The sequence below is a fragment of the Triticum urartu genome, chromosome 5 (assembly GCF_003073215.2).
Source record: "Triticum urartu cultivar G1812 chromosome 5, Tu2.1, whole genome shotgun sequence".
NCBI lineage: Eukaryota > Viridiplantae > Streptophyta > Magnoliopsida > Poales > Poaceae > Triticum > Triticum urartu.
In genome coordinates this window covers 453118023-453134869 of record NC_053026.1, presented here as the reverse complement: position 1 = coordinate 453134869, position 16847 = coordinate 453118023, and positions in this window count along the sequence as shown.

Genomic DNA, 16847 nt, shown 5'->3' with positions numbered 1-16847 from the left:
GACAGGAAGGCCAAGGTGTCGATTACCATGCTTGTGTCATGGGTAATCTGGAACGAGAGAAACGCAAGAGTATTTCGGCACAAGAGCGCTCCTCCGCCAATTCTGCTCAACTCCATTGTGGCCGAGGCAAGCCTTTGGGTCACCGCCAGGGCAAAGAAGTTAGGGTCTTTTATTTTGCGAGAGTAATTGCCATGTCGCGTAAAGGGTGTGTGTTGTAAAGAAAAAACTCTATTCTCTACTTAATTAATACATGAGGCAAAGCTTTTGCCTCCGTTTCAAAAAAAAAAAACAAAAACTGGAACTAGACTGAACTACACTACAGGATACAGAATATTAAAGCGACGACACTGGGTCTTTTCTTTTTGCCAGGTGATCAACAGCAACGTACTGAGAAACAGGCACGGCTGCACTTTCATAAACTAATCACCCTTGCATGGCGGGCGGCGGTGGTGACCACGGCTCATGATCCACGGGAGTTGGTGTTGTCGGTAGTCCTCTGGCCGGACGAGGCAGACGAGGAAGCGGCCGGGCGAGTGACCGCGGTTCATGATCCGCCGGAGCTGGGTGCGTTGGCAGTCCTCTGGCAGGACGATGCAGACGATGAAGCGCCGGGGACGAGTTGGCGGCGACCGACGGGGGCACTGCTCCGGCTGTACAAAGAAACCCCAGAAATTTGTTCATATCGAGAAAAGAGCGAGGAAACAATCGAAACATAGCTAGCTGTTCCCAAGAGTTCGCAAGTAGTAGTAGTAGTACCGTGCATGCGAGGGGCGCCATCTGCAGTGGGGACGCAGGATGGCTGCGCCGTGGCTCCTGACCGCGCTCCGACGGTGGCCGCCATGGCCAGGAGCATCACAAAGATGATGCCATGTTCCATTTCTCTCGGTCTCGACTCTACCTAGCCAGCTCGCTGCCCTGGGCATCGATGGTTTCTTCGCATTCGGCATTGCGAATATATAAGACAGCCTTACTGCTTGCCCATGAGCAAGGACGAGCAGTAACAGAAAGGCAGCCTGGCTCGCGTGGAACAACCACCCTTTTTTTACACAAGGGCGAACGATTCATTCGGTTGCTACACGAGGGCCGCATGTTTTTTTTTTTGAGATAAACGAAAACTTAATTCATTAGAGATAGCAAGTACATCGTCTGTGAGGGTCATTACAATTTCATTTACGGGTTCCTCAAACCATTCAAAAACCAACGAAAATCTAATTAAACTCGCAAGCTTATGAGCTACTTTATTTGTTTCTCTGTTGCAGTGTTCGAATCTACTAGCAACGAAGTCACAAGCATAATGAAAACAATCGTCGAAAATTGCCGCCGCCGCACCCGCCGACTGTCCTCCGTTCTTCATGGTATCAATCACCTCCAGGTTGTCTGAGTTAATAATAAGGTGATTACATCCCGCCCTTTGCGCCAATGTTATACCAAATTTAAGAGCTGAGGCTTCCGCCATCAACACATCATCGCAATAGTCAATCTTCCCGTTTCCCCCTGCGATAAACCTACCTTTTTCATCTCTCAAAACCGTCCCCATCGTGCCCTTAAGTAGGTCATGGTCAAAAGAAGCGTCAACGTTAAGTTTCACAAAACCCCTAGGAGGACATGACCATCCCCCCTTTTTCATAGTAGCCTTGGGGGATGATGCATTTACGAAGTTTGACGTAAGCGTTAGAATCCCCATTAAAATCCGAAGTGCATTCTGAGTTGTCTCCTTGTGCACTAACTTCCTTCTTTCCCACCATAGATACCATGCTGAAATAGCAATCATTTCACGCACATTGTGATGACCCATTATCCTCAACTCTTGGTCTGGCAGAAGTAGTAGGTATTCCAACACCGCCTCTCCAGCAAGGTCAACCTTGCAAGCTTTATCAATGATATCATCCATCCCCAGCCTGGTCCAAACCTCCTTTGCTCTACTGCAAAGGAAAAGCATATGCTTTGTATCTTCAGAACCCTCAGAGCAAGTAGGGCAAATGGGTGCGACCTTCATATGTCTATTTGCGAGCGTAACCCGACATGGAAGCGTTCCATGTAATGTACGCCATATAAATTTTTTGACTTTTGCCGGACACGATAACTTCCATATCTTACTCCAAATAGGATTAACTGTGCTTCGCCCCATCTCGTTAGAATGTCTTAGTCTACTTCCGTACTGGTGGTTCCACTCCACAAAATAAGCAGACCGAACCAAGAACATACCATTTTTCGTATAACTCCAAGCAATGAAATCTGGCATATCATGTTGCGAGATTGGAATTGAGAGAATCTGTTGAACATCAATGGGCCACATTGTTTGTGTAATCAGATCTTCGTTCCAAGAATTTGAAATAGGATCAATCAAATCACCCACCTTAGTTAACAGTTGTCCCCCCTAGGTGTCACAACTTTTCTAGTATCACAATTTGGGATCCAGACATCTTTCCAAATATTTATATTTTGTCCATTCCCCACACGCCAAATATAGCCACGTTTCAGAGAATTTATGCCAGCCATAATACTTTGCCAGGTGAAAGAAGAGCCTTTTTTTTGCTTAGAATTTAATAAATCGCCATCAGGATAGTATTTAGCCCTTAGAATTGTGGCACACAAAGAATCAGGATTATCCAGAAGGCGCCATGCCTGTTTGGCGAGCAGTGCTAGATTGAAACAGTGAATATCACGAAATGCCATCCCTCCTTGGTTTTTAGGTACGCGCATTTTCCACCAGGCCATCCAGTGCATCCTCCTCTGGTTCTCTTCGTTTCCCCACCAGAAATGCGCTATCGCGTCAATGATTCCTTTACAATTTTTTTATGAATTTTAAAGACCGACATTGCATATGTGGGTATGGCTTGGATCACAGCCTTGAGCAGGATCTCCTTTCCCCCGGCAGACAATAATTTTTCCTTCCAGCCACTAATTTTCTTGACAATCCGTTCAATCAGAAATTGGAAACAGTCTGTTTTATCTATACCCACGTTTGCTGGCAAGCCCAAATATTTGTCACTGAGGGCCTCTGTCATTATATTCAGCGTTATACACAATTGTTCCCTAATCTCCACCTTCGTGTTTGGGCTAAAGAAAATGCTGGATTTTTCAATGCTTACCAATTGTCCCGATGCCTGACAATATAAATCTAACGCCGTTTTCAGAGCTTCCGCATTGTGTTGGTTGGCTTTCATGAGAATCAAAGAATCATCCGCAAAGAGAAGGGCCGCATGTATGTGTTGCATTGCATGAGCAAAGAGCATCCGCAACCAGACTAGGCAAATTCAAACCCTAAACGTTGGACCGCACATCCGCTTTTAAAACCTTAAATATATGCAGACACATGCACATTGATCATTTGATGTGACGCCCGGGTAATTAGGCTACAGTAATCCCACGTTAATGATGCCATGTCACCTCGATTATTGTTGCTAATCTCGCTTTAGTTCGAAACCGGTTCGAATTCAAATTCAAAATCAAGCAGACAATAAAATATTTTCAAATATTAAAACTAAAATGTTGGGGTGTTGCCAAATAATGCATAGGTAATTATTGTGGAGAAACCACAATTTATAAAAGGATTAAGTGCACTAAAATATTTAAACAGGAGCAAAACATTAAACTAACTACCCTTTTCAATTTGATAAAATATTAAACTATTTGTTTTATTGCCAAAAACTTATAGGGTAGTGGCATACTTATTAAAACTAAATTAGGGACCAGTGGTGTAGTTTATAAAACCAAATTCAAAGGAAACTAAAATAAAACAGAAAAGAAAATACAAAAACAGAAAACAAACAAAAAAATAAAATAAAAGAACCCCCCCCACTGGGCCAGTTGGCCCAGCTGTTAGCCAGGCCGGCCCAACTGACCCAGCCGGCGCCCCCATATCCCCCACTCCCGTGTGACCTAGATCGGTCAACCCCACTCCCCCCCACGCCTCGCTTCCCTCCTTCCCCGTCTGGATCGGGATCGGGGCAACTGCGCCCCCGACCCCGCCGATGCCGCGTGCCACCCCGCCGCACCTCGTCGGCGCCCCGGTGCCCGCGGCCATCCCCGGATCTCTCGCGCCTCTCCCTCGTGGGATCGACCGCGCCGCTCGAATCCCTCCTGCGACCCATCGCCGGACGCCATCGCCACGGTCCTCTCCGTCGCCGGCGCTCCCCGTCGCCGCCGCCGGAGCTCCTCGCCGGACGGCCTCCCAGGAGCGCTCCCTCGCCGGTCTGCCTCGTCTACCTCGACGCCATCGTCTCCGACCACCACCCCGACCCCCGCTGCCTTAGTCCCTGCGCTCCATCGTGAGCTTCTTCCCTCTCCCCCTCTCTGTTGCACGTCGCCGCTCCCGACTGCCCCGACGAGCTCCTCCGCGCGCGCCCGTCGCCGTGGCCTCCTCCGGCCTCTCCTGACCGCCTACGCGCCCGCCTGGGCCTCGTCTGCCCAGGGCCACGACTCCGTGGTCCGCGCGCGCCATCGTCGCTGCGCTGCTGCTCGCCCCGCCCGGTGTGCCCCATGCACGCGCGCCCGAGCCCCGCCTCGCTCTGCCGCGGCGCTGCTAGCTCGCGCCCGCTGCCGCCCCAAGCGCCCCTACAGCCACACGCGCCGCTGCCTCCTCCCCTGCCGCACGGCTCCCTCCGTCTCCGCGCCGTTCCGGCCGCCTGCCGGTGTCGTGGCCGCCGGCGCCCCGTGGCGCTGGGCCGCACCCGTTACGGCTGCGTCCAGGTGACCCGACGCCCGCACCCGCAACGCCCACTCGCCCGCTAAGACCCCTTCGGGCCACTGACCAGAGGGGCCCAGCCCACAGAACGTTCTAAAAGAAAATGAAAAATAAAATAAAATAAAATGAATTAATTAATTTATTAATTAATTAATTTAATTAATTAGTGAATTAATTAAGTTAATTAATCCTATTTAATTAACCTAATTAATTAGTTAGTTTAATTAAACAGTAACTGGATTAGCTAAACCCTAACTAACCTAAACAGAGGATGACAGGTGGGTCCCGCTGGACCCACGGGCCAGGTTTGACTTTGGTCAGCTGGGTTTGACCTGCTGACGTCATGGTGATGTCATGCTGACATCACCTTTCACTGTTCTGGATAATGTTCAATTTAAATAATTAAATAAATTTCAAAAATGCCTAAAACTTTGATAAATCATAGAAAATAAACCGTAATTCGGATGAAAAAGTTTTATACATGAAAGTTCCTCAGAACGACGAGACGAATTTGAATACGCAGCCCGTTTATCCGCCACGCATCCCTAGCATAGCGAACACGCAACTTTCCCCCTCTTTTTCATCTGTCCGAAAACGCGAAACACCGGGGATACTTTCCCGGATGTTTCCCCCCTTCACCGGTATCACCTCATACCGCGATAGGGCACCCCTAGCACCGCTACTTGTCATGTCATGCATCGCTATGCATCTGTTTGCTTAAATATTTATTGTTTCTCCCCCTCTTCTCTCGCTAGACACCGAGACCGACGCCGCTGCTACCCAGTACGACTACGGAGTTGACGACCACTCTCTCTTGCCAGAGCAACCAGGCAAGCCCCCCCATGATCACCAGATATCGCCTACTCTCCTCTATACTGCTTGCATTAGAGTAGTGTAACATGTTACTGCTTTCGTTATTCCTATCCTGATGCATAGCCTGTCCTTGCTAGTACTGTTGATACCTTTACCTGCAATCCTACTTGCTTAGTATAGGATGCTAGTATTTCCATCTGTGGCCCTACATCCTTGTCTGTCTGCCATGCTATACTATCGGGCCGTGATCACTCGGGAGTTGATCACGGGTATATACTATATACTTTATACATGATACATGTGGTGACTAAAGACGGGTCGGCTTGAGGAGCACCCGCGAGTGGATCTTTGAGGCGGAGCGACAGGGCAGGTTCCGACCACCTAGGGGAGAGGTGGGCCTGGCCCTGGTCGGCGTTCGCGGATACTTAACACGCTTAACGAGATCTGGGTATTTGATCTGAGTCTGGCCATTTGGTCTATACGCACTAACCATCTACGCGGGAGTAGTTATGGGTATCCCGGCGTCGTGGTATCAGCCGAAGCCTTCTTGACGTCAGCGACGGAGCGGCGCGCGCTGGATTGGACTGGAACGCCACTAGGCTAGGTCTGCTTCCGGCCGCCCACGCAACGTGCAGGTGTGCTAAGGGCGATGGGCCCAGACCCCTGGGCGCTTAGGTTTAGACCGGCGTGCTGACCTCTCTGTTGTGCCTAGGTGGGGCTGCGACGTGTTGATCTTCCGAGGCCGGGCATGACCCAGGAAAGTGTGTCCGGCCAAATGAGATCGAGCGTGTTGGGGTATGTGGTGCACCCCTGCAGGGAAGTTAATCTATTCGAATAGCCGTGATCTTCGGTAACAGGACGACTTGGAGTTGTACCTTGACCTTATGACAACTAGAACCGGATACTAAATAAAACACACCCTTTCAAGTGCCAGATACAACCGGTGGTCGCTCTCTCACAGGGCGACGAGGGGAGGATCATCGGTTAGGATTATGCTATGCGATGCTACTTGGAGGACTTCAGTCTACTCTTTTCTACATGCTGCAAGACGGAGGCTGCCAGAAGCGTAGTCTTCGACAGGATTAGCTATCCCCCTCTTATTCTGGCATTCTGCAGTTCAGTCCACTGATATGGCCCTTTACACATATACCCATGCATATGTAGCGTAGCTCCTTGCTTGCGAGTACTTTGGATGAGTACTCACGGTTGCTTTCTCCCTCTTTTCCCCTATCCCTTCTACCTGGTTCTCGCAACCAGATGTTGGAGCCCAGGAGCCAGACGCCACCTTCGACGACGACTCCTACTACACCGGAGGTGCCTACTACTACGTGTTGCCCGCTGACGACGACCAGGAGTAGTTTAGGAGGATCCCAGGCAGGAGGCCTGCGCCTCTTTCGATCTGTATCCCAGTTTGTGCTAGCCTTCTTAAGGCAAACTTGTTTAACTTATGTCTGTACTCAGATATTGTTGCTTCCGCTGACTCGTCTATGATCGAGCTCTTGTATTCGAGCCCTCGAGGCCCCTGGCTTGTAATATGATGCTTGTATGACTTATTTTATTTGTAGAGTTGTGTTGTGATATCTTCCCGTGAGTCCTTGATTCTTGATCGTACACATTTGCGTGCATGATTAGTGTACGGTCAAATCGGGGGCGTCACATTTGATGATACAACTTCACGTAACAATGAATGCCACACAGTAATAATATTTATTCGTACATAAAAATACATAGTTCAAACATAGAATTTATTGATTTCCACCAACATATGTTTCACAAGATCATTGGATAGTTGCACATATTGATCTAGAAGTTGTCAATGTATTTCTAGAAAGTTCACAACATACTTCCCATTTTATTCCGTGCATGGACCGGATCTGTACTTCGGGATTCTCAAATTAAATCGTGTGTGCGGGCTGTCTCTTCGCCACCATTCTCCACAATGCAAGATTACACAACATGTCGTTAGCTGTCACAATGTCTTTGGTTCCCACACCTTTTCAGCTCCATGAACAATACCCCGCAAGCTTGGAGGACCCGGTATGCCCTCTTCATATTCTTCCTAACACCTTCTTGTATTTGTGCAAAGAGACATTCTTTCCTACCTCCTAGCTCGAATATAGTCTTCACAAACGCCTCTCGCTAAGGATAGATACCATCGGCAAGGTAGTATCTCATTTTATAGTTGTGTCTGTTGACGGTCTAATTGTATGTCAAAGCATTCACGTCACAAAGTCGCTTGAACAACGGAGATCGCTAGAGCACATTGATATCATTGTGAGAACCAGGCATGTCAAAGAAAGCATGCCAAATCCAAAAGTCCTTTAATGTCACTGCTTCAAGTATGATGGTGCCTTCTTTGGTGTGATCTTGGTAACTGCTCGCGCAAACCTTTTGGGCACTTCTTCCATTGCTCATGAATGTAATCAACTGAACATTACATATCTGGGAAACCGCTTGATACTCCAACTGTCAGTAATTTTTCTATGTACTCAATAGTTGGTTTTCTCAGGTACTCCGATCCAAACACCTTCATCACAGTGAGGGCAAATTTCATAGGGGCCTACAAGCATTTGGTTTCTCGCATTCGGATTTCAGCATCAACTACAACTTTGCCATAAGCAAGCATCCTAAGCAGCCGTACATTTGTGTAGAGGAAAGTTGGAAAGTTTTCCGCAACAATCTTTTCTCAGCTTGAAGTAGTTATCAGCCTCCTCCATGTCATCACTACTAGGGAAAAGTCTATACACAGAATTTTATCAGCAGCACGCTTTAAAATAAGGCGCTGCTGCTAACCAGCGGTAGCACGCGCACAAACCTCGCTGCTGAAATAAATGTATCAATAGCGCGCCCACTATAAGACGCGCTACCGCTATAATTGCCACGACGCCGCCGCGAGGCTAGTTCTAGCAGCAGCGCGCTAATATGAAGAGCGCGACTGCTAGGGACCATAGCAGTAGCGCATTTACACAATAACCGCTACTGCTAAGTTTACTAAAAAAATTAGTCCCACCTCGCTTCGTGAAGAGAGTTTGTACCACCTTAAATATGTTATTTCTCAAACTTTCACAACCACTTGCTCTTCATTGAACTCTATGTGTAGAATTTGTGGCCGCAATATGAGTCTTCACCAGTTTCTAAACTGGTGAGGACTCATATTGACAAATCAGATTGTACACAAGAAGATCATTGATGATCAATGTATTTTTGATGTCTATTTTTATATGCTGACACATAGCAGTAGCACGCTCTTTGTGAAAGGCGCTACTGCTAGGTCCTTTAGCAGTAGCGCCTTTTGCTATAGCGCGCTACTGCTAAGCCATTCCATCTCCCCCCTCTCCGACCTATCCGATCCACTCACACTCACACTCACTCGATCCCCTCAACCCTCCACGCCGGTCCTCCCCCGTTGCCCCTCCTCCAATCTGCGTCGCCGCCACCTCCTCCTCCTCGCTGGACTCGGTACCGGCCTCCTCCTCTGTCCTCCCTCTAGTCGTCGTTGGCCGGTCCCTCCTCGCTCCGCCTTCCTCCTCTGTCCTCCCTCCACTCACCGCCGGCTGGCCCCTCCTTGTTCCGTCTTCCTCCTCCGTCCTACTCTCTTCTCCCTCCTCGAGTCGCCCCTCCTTCTCCCTCCTCCCTCCTCCATCCACAACCCCTCCTCCATGCTACATTTTGATTTAGTAGGCTAGTTGATTTAGTGGATTTAGAATATTTTGATTTAGTTGATTTAGAACATCTTGATTTAGTTAATTTAGTAGGCTAGTTGATTTAGTTGATTTAGAACATTTTGATTTAGTTGATTTAGTATGCTGGTGGATTTAGTAGGCTAGTTGATCTAGTTGATTTAGTGTGCACCATTTTATTGTTATTTTTTCTGTACATGGATAGGTAGATGCTTTTGGTTTTTTGTAATAAGTTATTTTTTGGCAAAATGTAGGTGCCAATTTAGTTAAATTTGCCACTTGTTTTTTTAATCAATTATCTTAGGTAATAGGGGCCAAATGAGATGAAATGTCTTGGTAGGAGGTACCCTTATTTGGTACATATTTTTGAAAAGTTTTTTCGGCAATAGGTGCCACCAAAATGCTTTGTCCATAAAATTGCTTCTCGCGGAAGAACCAAAAATATCACATGCTACTGTTTTTCTTTCCTGTGAAGTGAATCGTTAATCATTTGCTCATATTGCTTTAGGAAAATGGCGCCACCACCACCACCACTATGTTGACTGTGCAAGTCAAGGTGCGCCAGCAGCCTTGCAACTGGCAAGCTGTTCGGCATCTACTTCTAGCCGAGGTTTCGTCATGCGGCGGTAAGAAATTAGATGGAATGTAACAAGTATTTTATTTTTAGTGTTGGCATTACTGCATTGTGTCATTTTGCTTTTTTACACAGATCATCCCATGCAATGTGAGGTTGAAATTCAACAAGCTGACAGGAGACACTGTGATATTTGAGGCTCCTGGGGGGCATACACTATGGATGTCGAGAAAGGACGCAATATGTCGCAGATTGGAGGAGATGGATGGGCCCGTTTCCTTGCCCACATGCGTCTTACTGGTGGTGAGTTGATCAGCTTCTCCTTCAGAGCAGAAAGACCCAAGCTGGCTGTCATTTATCTCAACCTAGTGGAAGATGATGAAGATGATGAAGATGCCGAAGATGATGAAGATAATGAGGACCCACTCAATGAAGATGATGAGAACCCACTTCATGAAGCCATCATAGCTCAAAGAATGAGGCTGAGCGAGGAGGATGTGTACGACCTATGGGACATAATTCCGCTACGTGATGACTTTGTCGGGGTGCCATTCATGACCCGCCTGACAAGTACCATGGTCGATCGGCATGAAATGGTATGTTATACTTACAAATGCAAATTAATCGATGATATGCTTAGTGAATCCGATGATATGCTTAGTGTTGAGTCCAATGATATGCTTTGTGGAATCTAGTCGATGATATGCTTTAGTGTAGAGTCTGATCACATGCTCTTATTAGTGTAGAATCTAAGAAACTATTAATCGTGTAGATAATCCATATATACTTATTAGTAGAATTCATGATTAGTTAGTACAAATGCGTAGTACTGTGTCTTTTGATAGTGTAGAAATCTAGACTTAATAGAAATATATTTGCAAGAGTATGTGCGAGGCTATTTATTAATTGATATGTTTTTCTTATTCAGAAATTGCCAAAGAACCTATCTGTGAGTTGTGGTATCGAGCCTGATGAAGAAGGCTCAGCTGGACTACGCCTTACCGCAAGGGGCTCCGTCACCACCTGTACTTACCGCATGGACACAGACGATCGCACACACTTAAACTCGGTTGGGTGAAAGAGATTCCTCGTTGGCAAGAATCTTCGTGTTGGACAGTCCATCATAATTACTATCAGGAACACCCACCGCCCAGGCTTGAGGATGATGATCGTCGTCGATATCATCTAGAACTACATATGTGTGTGTGGCTATATCATATAGAACTACATATGATGATCGTCGTCAATATCATGTAGAACTACATATGATGATCGTCGTCGATATTATCTAGAACTACATATAATGATCGTCGTCGATATCACCTTGTACTGCTTGAGGATGCATGTTGAGTATATATGAAATTATTATCTAGTAGTCCCTCCGTTCCAAATTACTCGTCATGGTTTTAGTTCAAATTTGAACTAAAACCACGACGAGTAATTTGGAACCGAGGGAGTACTACCTAGTACCTATAATGCTTTATGAAATTGATAGCTAGTAGTACCTAGTATCTGGAAATTGTTGATTATTGAAGCTGAAACGGGGTAGGAAGCCGGGGGGAATGATGAAAGATATAGCAGTAGCGCGGGGCCAGAAAATCACTACAGCTAATTAATATTAATGCGTTCTGGAAACGCGCTGCTGATACAGTCCATAGTAGTAGCGCGGGTACAGACCGCACTACTACTAACAGTTAGCTGTAGCGCCTTATTGGTAGCGCGGCTGCCCGCGCTGCTGATAGCCTCAAAACTCCCTAGTAGTGCATGCACCACATGCTAGAACAAATCTCTGCTCATCCGGAATCATGTTGGAAATAACCTTCATGGTATGTTGGGTCCATTTTGAAATAGTCCTTAGAGATGTCGTATGTCAGTGATCATATCCCGGAGAACAACTCTGCTGCTCTCTATCGAACCCTTTAAGTTCATAACATGCTTTTGTAGTCGCCTTCTTTATTTTGTGAATCAAATATGATAAGTCTTTCTATGTATAGGGTTGACTTTTTTTATTGAATATGTTGCAAGTGAAATGGATTTTAACTGTTTTTTCGTCTATGTTACTAGCTATCTTTTCTATCCAGATAAAATTTGACATGCAACTAGCACAAAATTTTAAAATCCTGTGGCAACGCACGGGCAGTCTACTAGTTTAGATTTTTTTTGAGCAATTTTTTTAGGGAGTTTGGACTGTGCAACAAATGAGAGATGCCCTGTTGGGCTGGGTATTTTTTTCGGAAAAGCTTACCTTCAGCCGACCGATCGCGTGCGAGCGTCTGCCGCCTCGGTGTCCGTCGGATTGACTCTTCATCATACAGTGGGGAGCAAGCCCCTTTGTGTCCACGTTTTCTGCAACTGGCCTTTGTTTCAGAAAAGAGAGTTTGCAGTGGCGGAGACTCATGCGGCTAGGAGGGAGACGACGGCGAGGATTCCAGTCGGATCTCGTTGGATCCGACGAGGATGGCGTGCAGGGACGTCCGGGAGCGGCGGAGGCCGAGACCCATGACGCTGGGAGGGTGATGGCGACGAGAAACCAAGTCGTATCTTGCCGGATCCAACGAGGATGGCGCGCGAGCAGGAGTCGAGGATGCCCGTGAGCGGCGGGGGCTCGGCTTAGTGAGGTCCGGCGGAGTTGGAGGCGAGCTTCATAGTAAGGACCGCGATGGCAACGGCGCACGGTGCTCGTGCGGCGAGAGACGGAGGAAGACCGAAAAACAGAATGAACAGGAGGATGGCAGCAAGGCGGCCTGGTCGGAGGTATGGAGCTCGCCGGCGGAAGCATGAAGGTGGGGACGGGCGCCGATCATCCTCCGTCACCACCGTCTAGCAGAGCTCACGGCGAACACAGTGGCGCTCTTTTTTTGCAACTTACTCTTCGTTGCAAGATTTTTTATAACATCAATCATACTCCAAAACATTTCTTCCAGAACATCATACAAGGGTGAAGACAAAAAACTGCAACATTATCATTATTGCAAAGTTTTTCTGCAACAAGACCTTCATTGCAAAAAAATTCTACAACAAGATATGAGTTGCAAAGATTTCTGCAACGAGACTGTTGCAGTGATGAAAGAAGCCGCTCTGCCGCAAGATTGCGTCACACCAGATGGCTCGTGAGGCGGCAAATTTTTTAAAAGATCCATCTGCCGACGCGTAGCACAGCCCTATTTTTTTTTGTCAAAGAGTCACGTCGGCCAGGGAAGAGCGGACATGGGCTGGACGCTTATCTTTATTTGTTTGGTCACCTAATAAACGGACAAAACAAAAACTAAACGGACAAAAAAAAAACCCGGATAAGTCTTCTCTCCGTTTGGGTCACGAGTTGGAGTTGCCCTCATCGCGTTTCAGGAGGTGTCGTGCAGCCTAGCACGCCTCTTCCCACCACTCAACTCAACCATGCTCCCCACGATCGTTCATGCTTGATACTGCAGTTGTCCTTGGAAAACTCGACAATAATACCAAGGCCACATTCCGCTCGGATGCGGGTTTGAACTTCTCCCTTTCCCTGAAGGTCACCAGTCCACCGGCCTGCTCTCATGTATACCTCGACTGCCCAGGGGCCGTGAAGAGCCCGGCTTCTACGGGGATTCCTCCATCGTCGCTGCCGATGGAGAGCTCCTGCTTGTTTGCATTGTGGTGCCTGTGAAAGAGGAGTACGGCGGCTACAGCTACCCTGACGAGTATTTCATTTACCATGCCAACCCGTCAGGCCCCTCAATTAGGCGCCTACCTTTTTTTTGACTGGGCGCGACGGCCTGGGGTTGTTCTTGGTATCATCCATGGCCGGGGACAGTTCTTTACTGTCGTGACCTTCAGAAAACTGTTAGTTTTCGGGGATACGTCTGAAGACACTGACAAGGAGCTGGTTGGACTCGGTAGGTTCTCCGAAAAGGACCCGCTGTGGCGCGTGCAGGAAGTAGAGTTGCCGTACCTTGAGAACGGGCTGGAGCCATTCCAGTGGCACACCGCCTTCTCCTTCTCCTATGAAAACAAAGTGTGCTTTGTTGATTAAACTGGACTTATGTTCTATGATATTTGTGAATGTTCTCGTGAGCTTCAGTTCGTCAAATTCCCTGTACCGGTGATAAAAGTTAACTTGAGTTATGATAATGCGGAAGAAGTCGGCGCGCCGATTGAATCATACAGGACTGTTGGTGTCTGTGATGGAAAAATCAAGTTCGTTAAAGTTGATAGTTTCTGCATCAAGACATGGACGCTGTGCATCCCGGATATGAGGTGGGTGGAAGAAGACAGCCTCATTGTAAGCGAACTATTGGTTGCCTTGGAAGCTTCCCACCTACCTCTGTGTGTTCCGCGGCTCCCCGTTGTGGATGCACAAGACCCAGGTATACTACACTTCCGATTGTGGGGGGCGGATTATCATGATGATAGTGTATGGTTAGTCAGTATCGAAATGAAGGCGCGGATGCTGATATCCTGGAAAAAGTACAGTAAAGCCGAGCAGCATGACGATTACAAAGGGGTGTTTATGTACAAACCCTTCATATGCGGTGTACTATCCAAAGACCATGCATCAGGTGATTAAAGAGTTTTATGCTTTATCATGTTCCATATTTGTTGATTCTTGTAGTACATATTAACTTCTGCTTCATTTCATGATATATTAAATTGTGGAAACTACAGGCCAATTTTTTTATATTGTCTTTGTTATATGTGTTATTGGTCATGTCTATAAGTCTGTCTTTCTTAGAGCATCTACAGCCGGGCTTGTCAAATCCGGCCCCTCAAACGTCCACGGACGCGTCCGGTCGCGTCCGCGGGCACTGACCGGGCACTCCTCAAAAAATACAATCCACATCCGGACACCTTAATTATAATATCTCAAATCCATACAAACTCATGCAATTACGTCGACGGACACGCATCGTCTGGCTACTCCATCACACTACACTAAACATGCCACTGGACTACCAAAAGACATGTGTGGCTATGGTGGAGTTCATCCACGGCTGCCCTTGCCCTTTCCGGCGCCCTTGCCATCCTTCTCACGGAAGTACCGGTTAAAGACACGGTACGAATCGAGCCGGATCTGCTCATTGCTAGAGTTGTCCTCGATGTCGTTGTCTTGCTTCTTCTCCTTCAGTGGCAGTCCGGCCATAGCACGGACCGCCTGATTCCGCTCTCGGGTGAGGACGCGCGTGTTCCTCCGCTGCCGTTCCTTCACAATGCGGGCGCGGATGGCTTCCGCCTCTGTGGCCGCCGCATCAGCCGCCTCCGCCGCTGCCATTTCCGCCTCGATACGGGCCTCGGTGGCCCTTATCCTCTCCTTCCCACGGCGGGCCGCCCGTTCCCGGTGGGACTCATACTCTGCTCGACAGGTGACGGGGAAGGAGAGGTGTTCCAGCCGGGATCGCGAGGATCCAGCACCAGAGGACCCGAGCGCCCGATGAGCCGACGCTATGGCGGCGTGGCGGACGGATCCGTCTGTCGGCCGGGCGTTGTCCTCCCGGGAGCGGCGGAGTGCAATGCGGACTGCCATTGCCTCCTCCAACCCGCACAGGATGACACCTCAGTCGATGGATCCGGACTGGTCGGAGTCTGATCCGCTGCCTGCCATGGCGAAGAAGGCCGGAAACCGCCGGAGGTGAGCTCGGGTGGCGAAGGGGAGTGGAGTGAAGTGGCTAGGGTTTACTCTGATGAGTGGATGGGGACGAATATAAGTGGAGTCGGGTGGGCCAGCATGGTCTGAGTCCGACGTGGCGGGCGTGTCCGGACGCCCCCATATCTGCCCCATACTTGGGCTGGATATGGGAGATGCCAGTCAACCCCGACGTTTGAGGCCCATTTGAGACTTCCGTCTGAGTCGAAAAAACTTGACCGGTTTGTGAGCGGACGGCTCGTCCGGATGTATGAAACGAGTTTGAGAGGTCCGTGTGTGGATGCTCTTAGAAACCAGACTCTGTTGCATGCACAATTGCACCATCTTTCTAGATCTCCTAGGGCATCCCAAGTCTTATTGGCTGACGTATGGCCAGGCGATGACATCAGACAATGCCTTCGGTGGTTGAATGATCTTGAAGCTGAGCCAAATTCCTGCTAGAGCTGTTGATACGTCCAGCCTAGGATAAGTAGCATCGCAGTGGACAAGTCTATGCCGATGTGGCATCATAATCAGTATGGCGTTTCCAATCCCACATGTCATACGTAGTACGTACTTACTACTCGTTCTCATTAACTACTTGCCACATAAGTAAAAAAAATTTAGAATGTGCTATGTTACTAGCTAAGTTACTCCCACTATGACTAGCCTTATCAGCAACGGGAGCTACCGGGTAACGTACAGCCAATGCGATTCTGCCACATGGTGTGTATCCCGATACAGTCGCACGTATTTGATATCTTTCCCTGGCTTTAAGCGTTAGTATTACTCTCTTGTGGGTTCCACCATTAGCAGATAAAGGTAGCATGCATTCGAAAGTGCCTTTCTGCTCCCGAGCTCATTTGAGCTCGGTGAACAATAAAATCGAAAAAAAATTAAAAAAATTCCAATTTTTTTTGGGAAAAACATTGAAAAAAGTTCTAAGTGCTTGCAAAAATTCATCATGAAATTACATTCCTGTAAAGCGTGGCAAAAAAAACAAATTCAGTGCTCCAAAATGCTTTTGAAAGTAGCTTTTTCAGAGTACTGATTTTGTTTTTTTTGCCACGCCTTCTAGAAATGTGATTTCATGGCGAATTTTTGCAAGCACTTAGAACTTTTGTCAATGTTTCTCCCAAAAAATTGGATTTTTTAAAAATGTTTTGATTTAGTTTTGATTTTACTGTTCACCCGAGCTCATTTGAGCTCGAGTGCAGAAACTCCGCGTCCGCATGCATTGTCCTATACTTCTTTTTTTCTGACATGGGTACAGGTTATGACACATTCACTCTCTCCTCTCCCACCAACAAACCCATCATTTTATTCACCCCATGAAAATTTTAATCATTCACATCTTTTAACTTATAATTTTCTTTATGAAATAATTTATATATTTGAATTAATTGCGCCAAGACCTTTAGAACAAGAGCAATCTTGGATATATTTGAAACAAGTTTAATTTTCAACGTTTCAATTAACATATTTCACTCAATATAT